The 12,099-nt window shown below is 39.2% G+C and overlaps 1 long non-coding RNA gene across 1 annotated transcript in view; it reads right to left on the bottom strand.

The window, feature by feature from the left end:
* Positions 1-6,525: 6,525 nt before the first annotated feature.
* LOC147691964 (uncharacterized) overlaps positions 6,526-12,099 on the bottom strand; it is a 158,979-nt gene continuing 153,405 nt past the window's right edge. The window contains exon 20 of the long non-coding RNA XR_015299979.1: positions 6,526-6,875. This is a non-coding gene — a long non-coding RNA (uncharacterized LOC147691964). The remainder of the gene's footprint in view (positions 6,876-12,099) is intronic.

The following is a 12,099-nucleotide window of genomic DNA, read 5'->3' as shown; positions in this document are numbered from 1 at the left end:
CCACAACTCAAAAACGTAGTACATACATACTTGCTCTCCCGCTCCTCTAATGCCCTTCATGATTTAATTAAGGCTAAATCTGAGCTTAACAAATTGGCAACGACTGATGCATGTCACATTTTGCTTAAGATTAAATCCAAGTACCATGGTGGGCAAAACAAAGCGGGGAAAATGTTAGCTAACTATTTAAAGATTAAATCTGAACGTAAGACTATTGGCCCTATTCTTAATTAATCTACTAATAAACTAGTATCATCGGACAAAGATATTGCTGAGGTTTTCCATTATTACTATAAATCTCTTTATTCCGATGATACATTGCCCACTGATTTGAACTTAAACACCTTCTTTTCAGGCCTCCCCTCCCCTCCACCTATACCTGATGAATTTAATGCGTTAGAAAAAGATATTACTCCTCAAGAGATAACTAATGCCATTAAAGCCCTAAAGAAATCAAAAGCCCCGCGTCCTGCTGGCTTATCTGTTGAATTTTACAATACCTTTAATTCCATTTTTGGCCCTAAACTTCTTCAACTTTTTAACTCATTTATTGCTGACGCAAAAGCGTCTGGGTCTTTTATGGATGCTTTAATTGTTATCATACCCAAACCTGATAAGGATCATTCCTATTGTAAAATTTGTCGTCCTATATCGTTAATTAATTATGACTGTAAAATCTTTGCCAAAATTCTCGCATAACGACTTGACACTATTATTCCTTTCTTGATTAAGACTGATCAAGTTGGATTTATGAAGGGCAGATTAGCATCTGATAATGCTCGGATGTTTGCTAATATCATTTCCTATGGCAAAAAATATAAATCTCCCCTTGCATCTCCCCTTAGATGCCGAAAAGGCCATTGAACGTATTACTTGGCAATTTATGTTTCACACTCTTAAATGGTTTGGTTTTGGACCCTCTTTTATTTCTTATATTAAGCTTTTGTACTCTTGTCCTCGAGCCAGCATTTTTGTTAATAATCACTTCTCTAGTTCATTTTCTCTTACCAGAGGATCAAGGCAAGATTGCCCCCTTTCCCCTTTACTTTTTATCCTCTGCCTTGAACCTTTCCTAGAACACATCTGTATTAATTCTCAGATTGCTGGTTTTAAACATAACTCTGTAGAAACTAAATTATCTGCTTATGCAGATGACATACTCATTTATATGTCCAATCCCACTGACTCCCTTCCTCATTTTTTAAATGAGGTTCGATTTTATTCCAGTGTCTCCGGATAGAAACTTAACCTCTCAAAACTTAAGTGTTACCCCTAAATTCCTCATGTTATCAATTTATGTTCTGTGATACTAACTTTGCTTGGTGGCCCTCTAAAATTAAATACCTTGGCATTTGGTTTTCGTCTTCCCTACACGACACACTTAAATTCACTCTTGATGCATTACTAAATAAAATTCAATCACTCCTCCTCATTTGGTCACCCCTTTATCTATCCTGGTGGGGCAGATTAGATACTATTAAAATGATGATTGTGCCTCATGTTTTATATACATTGTCTATGCTTCCTGTTAAAATTCCCAATACATATTTTTCTAAAATAAATTCTATTTGCATAAAATTTTTATGGAATAATAAACATCCACAAATTGATCTACACAAGCTTATACGCCCTAAGGATGAGGGTGGTGTGCGTTTTCCAAATTTTACTGCTTATCATTCTGCTTTTTTGATTAAACAATCATTTTCATTAGCGTATGATTTTGTGGACAGCCCTGTTCCCAATTGGGTTCATTTTGAACGCTCGCTCTTGAAAGATTTCTCTTTTCAACAGGTAATTTTTATGTCAAATTGTACCATATTGTCTACAAATCCCAGTTTAAAATACTCCTGAGCTTTGCTATACAATACTTTTTCTAAGGATTTTACTGCTCTCCAATGCTTTTAGTCTTCCAGTGTAAATTACAATACATTTCTCAAATATAAAGGTAAATCATTTTACTACAAATACTGGAAGGAAAAGGGTATTGTTTTTGTTCATCAATTATTGCACAACTTCTCTATTATGTCCTTCTCTACCTTACAGGTACATTATCAATTACCTGATTCCTCTCTTAATGAGTATGATATTATTCTTAATGCCATACAATCTCATCTTTTTACTTTTTCCTCCCATCTCATGTACCGTCTATATCCCCTTCCACACCTTTATATTCTTTATTATCAACTCACAGACCTAAAGCCGCTATTGTATATAAGTTATTATTGTCAATTGTTGTTGAACGCCCTAAGTCTCCAATTGAGAATGCATGGGTAACAGATTTATCCGTTTCTTTATCTGTTATTACCTGGGACAAACTATGGTCCAAATTATTTAAAGTTTCTGCTGCTGCTCGTATAACTCAATCTTTGTATTTTATTTATCAAAGGGCACTTATTACTCCTATTAACATTTGTAAATTTTCACCTCCATCATCTCAATTATGTTGGTCATGTTCCACTGAAACGGGCACGTTAATAATAATAAATAATAATAATAATAATAATAATGATAATAATAATATAATAATAATAATAATAATAATAATAATAATAAAAGATTTGTAAAGCGCATGGCTGCACAACTGTGTATCCCCGCGCTAATTGCCAACAAAACTCACAGAGAATACATATGGGGCGGTCACAGAAAACAATTATTGAGGAAAGAGGTGGGTTTTTAGTTTGGCTCTGAAAAGAGTCTCTGAGGGTTCCATTCTTAAATGAACAGGTAGAGCATTCCAATGTTTTCCTCCAAGATATCGAAAAGAGCGGCCGCCTATTTTTGCTCTGTGGACACGTGGGATTTTGAATTGTGACATTCCTGAGGACCTAAGGTCTCTGGTTGGGCGGTGGATAGTCAGAAGATCTCTTAGATAGGTGGGACCTTTGTTATGGGCAATTTTATGGGCATAGCAAAGGCTCTTGAATTTGATTCTTTCCCTAACAGGGAGCCAGTGCAATTTGGACAAGGCCGCCTTGGCAGATGTTCTTTTGGGAAGGCCCAGTACCATGCGTGCGGCCGCATTTTGTAAGCATTGAAGCTGGTGAAGATGTTTTTGGTTCAGTCCTAATAGGAGAACATTCCCATAGTCCAAATGAGGTGTAATAAGCGCATGTACGATGGTTTTTCTAGCTTCAATAGGGATGAGATCAATGATTTTTCTTAAAATTCTTAGCGTACCGATGCATTTGCCTATTATTTTGTTAACTTGGGATTTTCCTGACAAATCAGAGTCGATCATAATCCCAAGGTTTTTCACCTTTTCAACAGGGTGTGGAAAATTGCCCAATGTTGTGGGCCACCACGCCTGCGACCATAGAGAGGTTTTATTTCCTACTACCAACACCTCTGTTTTATCTCCATTCAGCCGGAGGCAGTTGTTATCCATCCACATGGCGACAGCAGCCATGCATTCTGAGAAATTGGAGGCATATTTCTCGGTGTCAGGAGTGAGCTTAAACATGAGCTGGGTGTCATCGGCGTAACTAACAATGCCCACCCCAAAGTTCTTTACGACCTGAGCCAGGGGCTCCATATAGATATTGAACAGTGTGGGGCTCAAACTGGAGCCCTGTGGAACCCCATAGCTCACGTCTCGAGAAGATGATTTAAAGGGTGGGCAGTGTATCTGAAAAGATCTTTTCGTAAGGAAAGATTTAATCCACGCCAGAGCATGGTCTTTCACTCCGATGTCTGAGAGTCGGGACAGCAGCGTGGCATGTAGCACAGTGTCAAAAGCTGCGCTTAAGTCTAGCATGACCAACGCTGCTGTCTCACCCTCGTCCACCATCTTGCGGATGTATTCTGTGGAATACAAAACAGCTGATTCCGTGGAATGGTTAGATCTAAAGCCGGATTGAGTAGGGTGGAGTACGTTTTCTGATTCTAAAAAAGCCATCAGTTGTTTATTTACTACTTTTTCAATTATCTTGGCACATTGTGGCAAGAGGGAAATTGGCCTAAGATTTTGAAATTGGGTAACCGGGATGTTGGGCTTTTTTTTGAGAGGGATAACTTGAGCAGTTTTCCAAGTTTCCGGAACATAGCATTCTTTAAAAGAGAGGGTTATCATCTGACTTATTTGATCCATGAGGGTGTGATCCATGATATCCTTGCTTTTTTCTAGAGGGCACACATCGTTAGGGGAGCCAGAGTGGAAACTATTAATTATGCTAGACAGGTTTTTTTTGTCAGGTGTGTTAAATTGGGTGAGAAAGGTTTTTTGAGAGGGGGACGTTTCCTTTCCGGATGTAGAGGGGATGGGAAAGGTAGCGTGAATTTTCTCTACTTTTTGGACAAAGAAATCCGCTATTTGTTCGCATAAATTGTTGGAGTATGTGTCCTGGATATCTAATCTAGAGGTATCTGTAAGTTCCTTATATATCCGGAATAGTTCTTTTGTAGGATTGGTGGCTTCTTCGATTCTGCTTTGATAAAAGAGACTTTTTTCCTCTCTTATTAATCTCTGGTAAGATTTTAGTTCCAGTTTATAGGTTTCCTTAAGTTCAGTAGAATAATTTTTTCTCCATTTTCTTTCAATCGCTTTGCAGCGGGCTTTAGCTGTCTTTAATTTTTCTGAGAACCAAGGTTCAGATTTTGTTCTCCTGACTGGGGGCTTGGAAGTCCATGGGGCAATTTTATCTAGTGCCATGCTCAGCCATAGTTCATAATTATTCCAGGTGTCTTGTAGGGATTGTCCTGGTGGTGGGGGATGAGTCTTTAATTCGTTGATAAAACGTTCAGGGGTGTAATTTTTCCAGTTACGACGCTTAGTGTACAGGGGTTTGTTCACACTATTCGTAGTCTTATTGGTAGGTATGTTAAAAGTAATCATGTAGTGATCAGACCAAATTATTGGAACGGGGGGATGTATTTCGACACCTTCCCAGGTGGCAAAGACAGGGTCAAGAAGGTGACCATGTTGGTGTGTGGGAAGGGTAGAAAGCAGTGTTATTCCCAGTGCATGGAGAGCTGTCTTGAGTAATTGGGCTTCCTTAGCATGAGTGTCTTCGAAGTGAAGATTCAGGTCACCTAGAATCATAAAGTTGTTATATTTTATGGCTAATTGCGTGGCTGTTTCTATGAGCTGGTTACAGAAAGTGGTAGCATTGCCCGGGGGCCGATAAATGAGAAGACCAATAATGGTCATTGACGGATTCACTTTTATAGAGAATGTTCCACTTTCACTATTAATAATGGCTCTATTAGTGAGGGTGCACTCCAATTCCTTTTTGAAAATCATTGCAAGACCTCCGCCCCGCTGTTTGGGTCTGTCGATTCTCAATAAGCTGTAATTCAAAGGGACTGTCTCTAGTATATCGGGGGATGATGATTCCTCTAACCAAGTTTCAGTAAGAAACAGAACGTCAAAGTCTTGTTTCTGTAGTAGTTCACGTAGTTCCAATTTATGTTTTATCATGGATCTACAGTTTAATAGCATCAATTTTAGGTTAGGCACATGGGAATTGCAGTATGGAACAGTCTGAAATAGATGATTACATGTAGTACATTGTGGTGGAAGCGCATTAGGGTCCGCGGAGTGCCAACATGGTTTAATAGGGGTCTTACCTATTTCTAGTAGAGTAGCGCGTGTGTAATGGGTTCGCTGTTGAGAGTTCGCCCTATTAGTTGCCAGAGCTAAGTCATTGGGTCCAGGGTGTCCTGCCCCGCGCCCCGGTCGATCGCGGACGGGCGCAGACGGGCAGGACTCTGGCTTGACTCCGGCGTTACTAGTAGTCAATTTATGGGCATGTTTTCAGTCATTTATGTCTCCTCTCCCACCTCTTCAATGTAAATGAGGGAGGGATCTGAAGATCAGCATGAATGAAAATATGCCTATACTGAAAATAAATCTCCATCATAGAATGGCAGAACTTAGATTTGCACCCAGAAATGTATGTGTACAGATATTTCTCCATGTAGATTTACCTTTGTGAAACTGGCCCACTGTGTTTAGAATTCCTCTAGTAACTGCAAACAGAACCTAAAATGTTCCTTGGACAAGCAATGACTTTTACATCTTGATATAATGGCCGCATAAGATTACAGATGTCTCAGCAGTGTTAACAGAACATTTTCCATGAAAAATCTTCCAAGATTTTTTCTGGCACTAGATCAAGATATCTGCCAACCACATAGTTTTTTTGCACATCACTGGCAATTACAAGGTGCTGGCTATAACTAGGTGCCACATACAGTTCTCCAGTTAGCCTTGAGTAGCATATATCTAGTTGCATTGATCACACTGCAATGCACTATGAATAACATAGAATAGGAAACAATAAAAACAGTTGTACTGTGATCTTCTGTGCCACCAGTGTATGAGAGAGAACATAATAAAAACTGAATTAAGTTAAAACCAACAGAAAGCAAGCACTATTTTGAGATTGAATTAAGTGCTTTCCCAATGTGTTATTTAACTGTTCTTAGTGCATCTAACACTGCTAAGGTATACACTGGTTTTAGGAACATAAATTGCAATAGATAAAGTAGAATACCCTTTCACAAATAGTAAAGTCATATTATGTAAAAGGACCAGTGATTTTTTACTTACATTTACAGAAAATGAAAAATAATGTACATAGAAACATTTATTTATAAAGGCCAATACATAATGCATCATGTACAGCAACAAAAGGCAGAAGGACAGTGAGAAATAACTATTTCTTCTTTCAGCAGATCAATCGTTACGAAAGCTGCTGATCACTCTTTCTGGAATTCCAATGCACTTCTGTCCTCTGCCCACTGGAAGGTTTCAAATCATTGTGGGACAACTGATTCCAAGAGATGTTCTGCCAAAATTTTTCCGCAATCCTCAAATGTCAGTCCAATGCTTTCCTTGAGCTGTATTAATAATTTGCCATCCGATCTTCAAAACACTATTAAAAAGAAACACAGGTAAGCTTCAGCCATCAAAAGTAGCAATATATTTAGAAGATTGATGAGGACAACGCATGTGTCCGCCTCTCGGAACATGGTGAATCAACTGCTTTATTTAGTGACTTGATTTATTTGTAGGTTGTGTAATGCAAGAATAACAAACTGTGTTCAGGAACTTGAACCTTTTAAAAAGTGTACGTAAATATATCTGAAAGTAGAGATTTGTAGACAGATAAAGGGAAATCATTTCCAAGACTGAGAAAGTGTTTAGAACTGAAGAATTTTCCTACATGCATAGGCATGGTACATGGGTTGCAACAAGAGTTTAATATGCAGACACATCCATTAGTTTTCAAAGAATATTAAGGAAATTTACTTTAATTAAAGAATGGAATATTCATGTGGTATTTCAAGAAAAATATTTTTAAACAGCTAAACGAGATGGTTATGTAAAATACCCTATTTTACACAAAATGGTACCTATTAAACAAATTTCAACACAAACCCGGACCCATACAGATTGTCTGCCATTGCTCCTTACTTATCCTGCAATAGAAGAATATCTGCCAGACCAGGGATATCCAGAGGGTCAGAAATCTGGATGTACATCAATTGCTCCTCTTAAGCCCCCTGATGATTAGATTCTCTAAAACACTACTTGATGTGTGCAGTTATTGGTAAAACTGTTGATGAGAACTTCAAAAATGGACCCACTCCACGTAGTGACAAGTCTGACTCTCAATCATGTCTAGGGGTGCAGGTGAAATATTTGCAAACTGACTGTTATCTGAACATCATTATCCAGTTTGATATGTTAAACATTACAAGAGGTATTATGCCGATGGTAGAAGTAATGCGCTCCACTACCCTCTGGAAAGTTGCCTCGCCTGAGCATGTTCAGTGTTGGAGTGATAGAAGGGAACTTCTCTGGGAGGCAGATTTTTGTTGGACGTGTGTCTGAAACAATCTTTACAGAGATACATCTTTAAGAAGGAATTTGAAATGTACTGGTGATTCGTTACTCGTACCTCGAGCAAATAATTGACACCTACTGCAATAAACTGTGTCTGCCAAATCATGATATTGAGATAAGAAATGCTGAAAAATTACTTGACAAAATATTCTCTTTTAATTTGAGAAGTCAGGGGAGATCAAATGTTGCCTACGTCGTAGGACGTTTGCTGGACAAATAAGAAGGCACAGTTGAGGGCAAGTTCCATGTGTGATCATTTAGTGGTCATTGATTTCAATGCTGATATACCTTCATCTACAGTTACTTTTATCTTTGTGCGGCATGCAGTACGTTTGGATAAAGCTGGGGTAGACTATGTAAAATTGTTGTATAGGATTTTAGGACCCCAGTGTATTTTTCCCAATTCATACCCCCTTATATAGGTATAAATCACCCTATCCTTATATAGGCATAGAAATCATAACCATATTTATACATTGCTCATGCAGTCCAAATACGGCATGGCTACTTCCACTAGTTCCGAAAAGCCACAACGATTTCTTGGAAAACTCGCCTTCAGCAGTCAGGGACTTCCCCTTGCTTGAATATTGATTTGTCCAAGAACGTATGGAGTTTTCAAAGAACTGAGACTCTTTGATGACGTTATTATGTGCAACCTTATGTCAAACTCGGCACCTTCAAGGTTTAAATATGCCCACACTTGCCCTAGCAAGCACACGGTGGTTTGGAGCAGTTCGACTATCTACTTGCCCCACGCAGCTCGCTACAGCAAGTGCCGAAGGAAGTCGACCCTCCAGCAAACGCACTGAGAGAGAGGCGCTGTCTTTTCTCTTGCCGAGAAATCCAGCTCCAGTGTTTCCAAGCTACCCTTGCGGGTTGTTGGGAAATCAAGTCCTGAGACAGAGAGATACCAAACCTCCTTCATTCTAAACGAAGATACGGAGCTGAATAGACCCTAAGAGAAATCTTGGATAGATTCTTGGCAAAAAGAATACTAAAACTATGCTACATCACACTTACTTCTTCCCTCGTACTAGACCTAGGTTAGGTACCTCGGGGTAGGCGTATTTTAGAAGCACCAGTTGAGTACTTTTAGTCTTAATTTATTCATGTATGTATTCTATGTATTTTATGGCTTAGAAACCATAGCATGTTTTTACAGTATTATTTCATAATACTCTTCTTGCTGTACGCATTATACTTTGCAGCCAGTATTACGATTGTAGCAGTTAATTTCTTCTGCATGAGAAAAAAGACTGTTCAATAAATACCTTTGATAGAAAACGCCCGTCTCTCTATTCCTCTGCACCTCTGGTGAAACGAAGCATGCACGATTGACTGAGTAAAATATCTATCTATTGTTTCCACAACTCTGAAGATACGTTTTATCTTGGGGAAACAAAGTTGTCATGTTTATGCGGTTGTCAGCGACTAATCCCTTCTTGTTAATTCGAGAAAGTTTCTAGTGACCTCTGAGCTAGCTGGCAAGCACAATTAAGTCTAATATATTCAATAGAGACCTAGTCGACCTCAGTCCTACGTCTAATCTATAGGATATATTATTCCAATACGCAGAGCCTATTGGGAATATAGGAACTACACTACAACATTGTTATGATTGCTGTTGTTATTCTTAGAAGTAGAAGTACAAGCGGCAGCATTTCTATTAATGTTATTACAGGTTTGTTGTTGCAGCAGCACACCGAGTGAGCAGGGTAGTCCAGTGAGAGTAAAGCTTGCTGTTGAAACAGAAAAGTCAACTCACCCTTCAGAATTTTTGAAATTGAGTCGCATTGGTTTCAGTGGTAGTAACACCGTTGTGTGCTATGCTACTAAAAAAGGCAGAAGTGCTGTATAAAGTTCTGCAGATAAAAACAAGCTATTGATATTAGGGCATCCAATTTATGTGTTATATACTATAGCACATAAGCCTCTTAAGGTAGCATGGTACAGCTGAATATGAAAGATGTCACATATGCATTTATTCCTGAAAGCCTCTATAAAAGAGTGCCTCACTTTTTGCCTCTATACCAGGCCAAACAGCAGGTCATGCGCAAGATTTCTCCAGCATCACTCTACCTGAGACATTTCGCATTTTCACACTGGCAATGTTTATGACCATGAAACCCATACTGGAGTAGATTTTGAACCACCCACAACACAATGGAACAGAATATGACGCGATGTAAAATAAGAAATATTCCCCACTCAACACAGGCACCCTGCTCCCATTGAGTCACTTAGTTAACATCCTATACACTAACTTCCTTTTGATCTGTTTAAAATGTGAGACCTCGAGTCCGAAGCATCCACTAAATTTTAAGGGATGCCAAACACAACTTGAGATACAACCTGGAATGCAGAGTCACTTTCTTTCTCTGCTTCCCTACAATAACTCCAAGTGGGGGCAGTGTTTGCACAAACTTTGGCCCCATGTGAGGGCAAGCTGTAGATCTGTGGGGATCCTGAACAAAGGGAGAGTGATCATGATTAATGAATCATTGTGCATCATCTTATACAAACCCATCCATCTAACATCAAGCAGATATACTGCAGACCTACCACCTCCGACTCCACCCTCTCCAATGCCAACATCAAAACAGGACCAATTGTTTTGCAAGCTCCTGTGGGTTTCTGTCACCTCCAAACACATCTCCACTTCTATGGCATCCAGATGTAATAATTCATTGCTAGTGCACCATGCTGTACTGCCTACTCTGATATTTCACTGAGGTGCATCCAAAAATCGTAGTGAGTGAAATGGCAGTAAGAGATGTTCTGGCAAAACTTTCAGTCTGAGCTTTGCCACACTGTCCATCTCTGAAACTGGACCATATTAAAGAATATTTACCATTTTCCAAAGGCTTTAACTCTGTCTCTACCAGGTTAGATATTTCCTCCAGCATTTGCAGAATCTCCCTTTCAATGTTTGCATTATTTAGCCAGTATACTCTTAAATGTTGCTATGATTGTGAGGTTGATACTGCCTTTGAGAGCAGCCTAAACCGTTCAGTAGTTGTCTATATCTGCATCCAGCCATTACTTTGTGCTTATAGCCCTCGAGCTGATCAGCTGACCTTGCTAAAGTAATGATCTAGCGGTTGCCTTTCAGGAGATAAGACTGTTCGCCTGATTGTAGTGCTTATGAAAAGTACCTGATGAAAAACGATCTCAGATGCAAATAATGTTTCTTTCTACAGTTGTATATCCTCAGATTGTTGTATCCAATCTCAAAAAATCATCCTCTGTAGTCCAATGAAAATTGACCTTGACTCAAAAATGTAGGGCCTGATTTAGATCTTGGTGGATGGGTTACCCAGCCACAATGGTGACGGATAGCCTGTCCTCAGAAAAAATATAAATCCCTTAGGCTATAATGGGATTTATGTTTCCACGGAAGGGCTATCCGTCACGATGGACCAACCTGTCCGCCAAGATCTAAATCAGGCTCTTAGTTGTTGCCTCTTCTTTTCTTCCAAATAATTATCTTCTTACGTTTCATCCTCTACATGCCTTCTTTCTGAGCACAGCTTAATCTAAATCACATGCATGTCTGCATGTCTGCCTTAATCCAGATCATTGTATTTCTGGAAATTGCCTACACCTCAAATCAAAGATCAAAATCTCTCTATTTAAAAGTCAGACCCCTGCAATCTAACAATAGCCAATCACCTTTAGCCCATATACCAATATAAGCAACACTTTGCATAAATTCACATACCCCTCCCCCACAAAATAATGTATGTAACTCTTGTTAATTTAATCCATAACATAGAAACTGGAGGAAATGCATGGAATGGTACCTTAAGAGCAGAAGTCCAGTCCCAATAACTAACAAAACTGCTGAAAAACCCAGTATTAACCTCTGGTCTCGAAGCACGTGCTGCTCTCCATGAAGTTTTTCTGTGCCTCATCAGGGATAGTAAGCACTGAACACATACAATTACAATACAATAGACAACCCTCCTGGCTCACTAATACCATAATCCTCATCACCTGGGCACTCGACTTTAGCTTTTACAGCCTAAGTATTAATTCCCTTATACTGCTTGATACTCCTGAACTCTTTTAAGATACAACTGCTATGAGACATGTCCATTACCCAGTCCTGTAGCAGTCTATAGCAATTAAACCACCCATCATCACCTAAATAGACATGGAATAACTGAAGACATATGCCACATGCCACTGACAAAAGGAAGACTAGTTTAGTTCCCCACCGCAGGCCCCAACAAGCTACTGCTTCTTGA

This window comes from Lissotriton vulgaris, chromosome 9 (assembly GCF_964263255.1).
Source record: "Lissotriton vulgaris chromosome 9, aLisVul1.2, whole genome shotgun sequence".
Classification (NCBI taxonomy): Eukaryota; Metazoa; Chordata; class Amphibia; order Caudata; family Salamandridae; genus Lissotriton; species Lissotriton vulgaris.
Note: the sequence above shows the minus strand (reverse complement) of the source record. Positions and strands in the feature narration are given on the sequence as shown.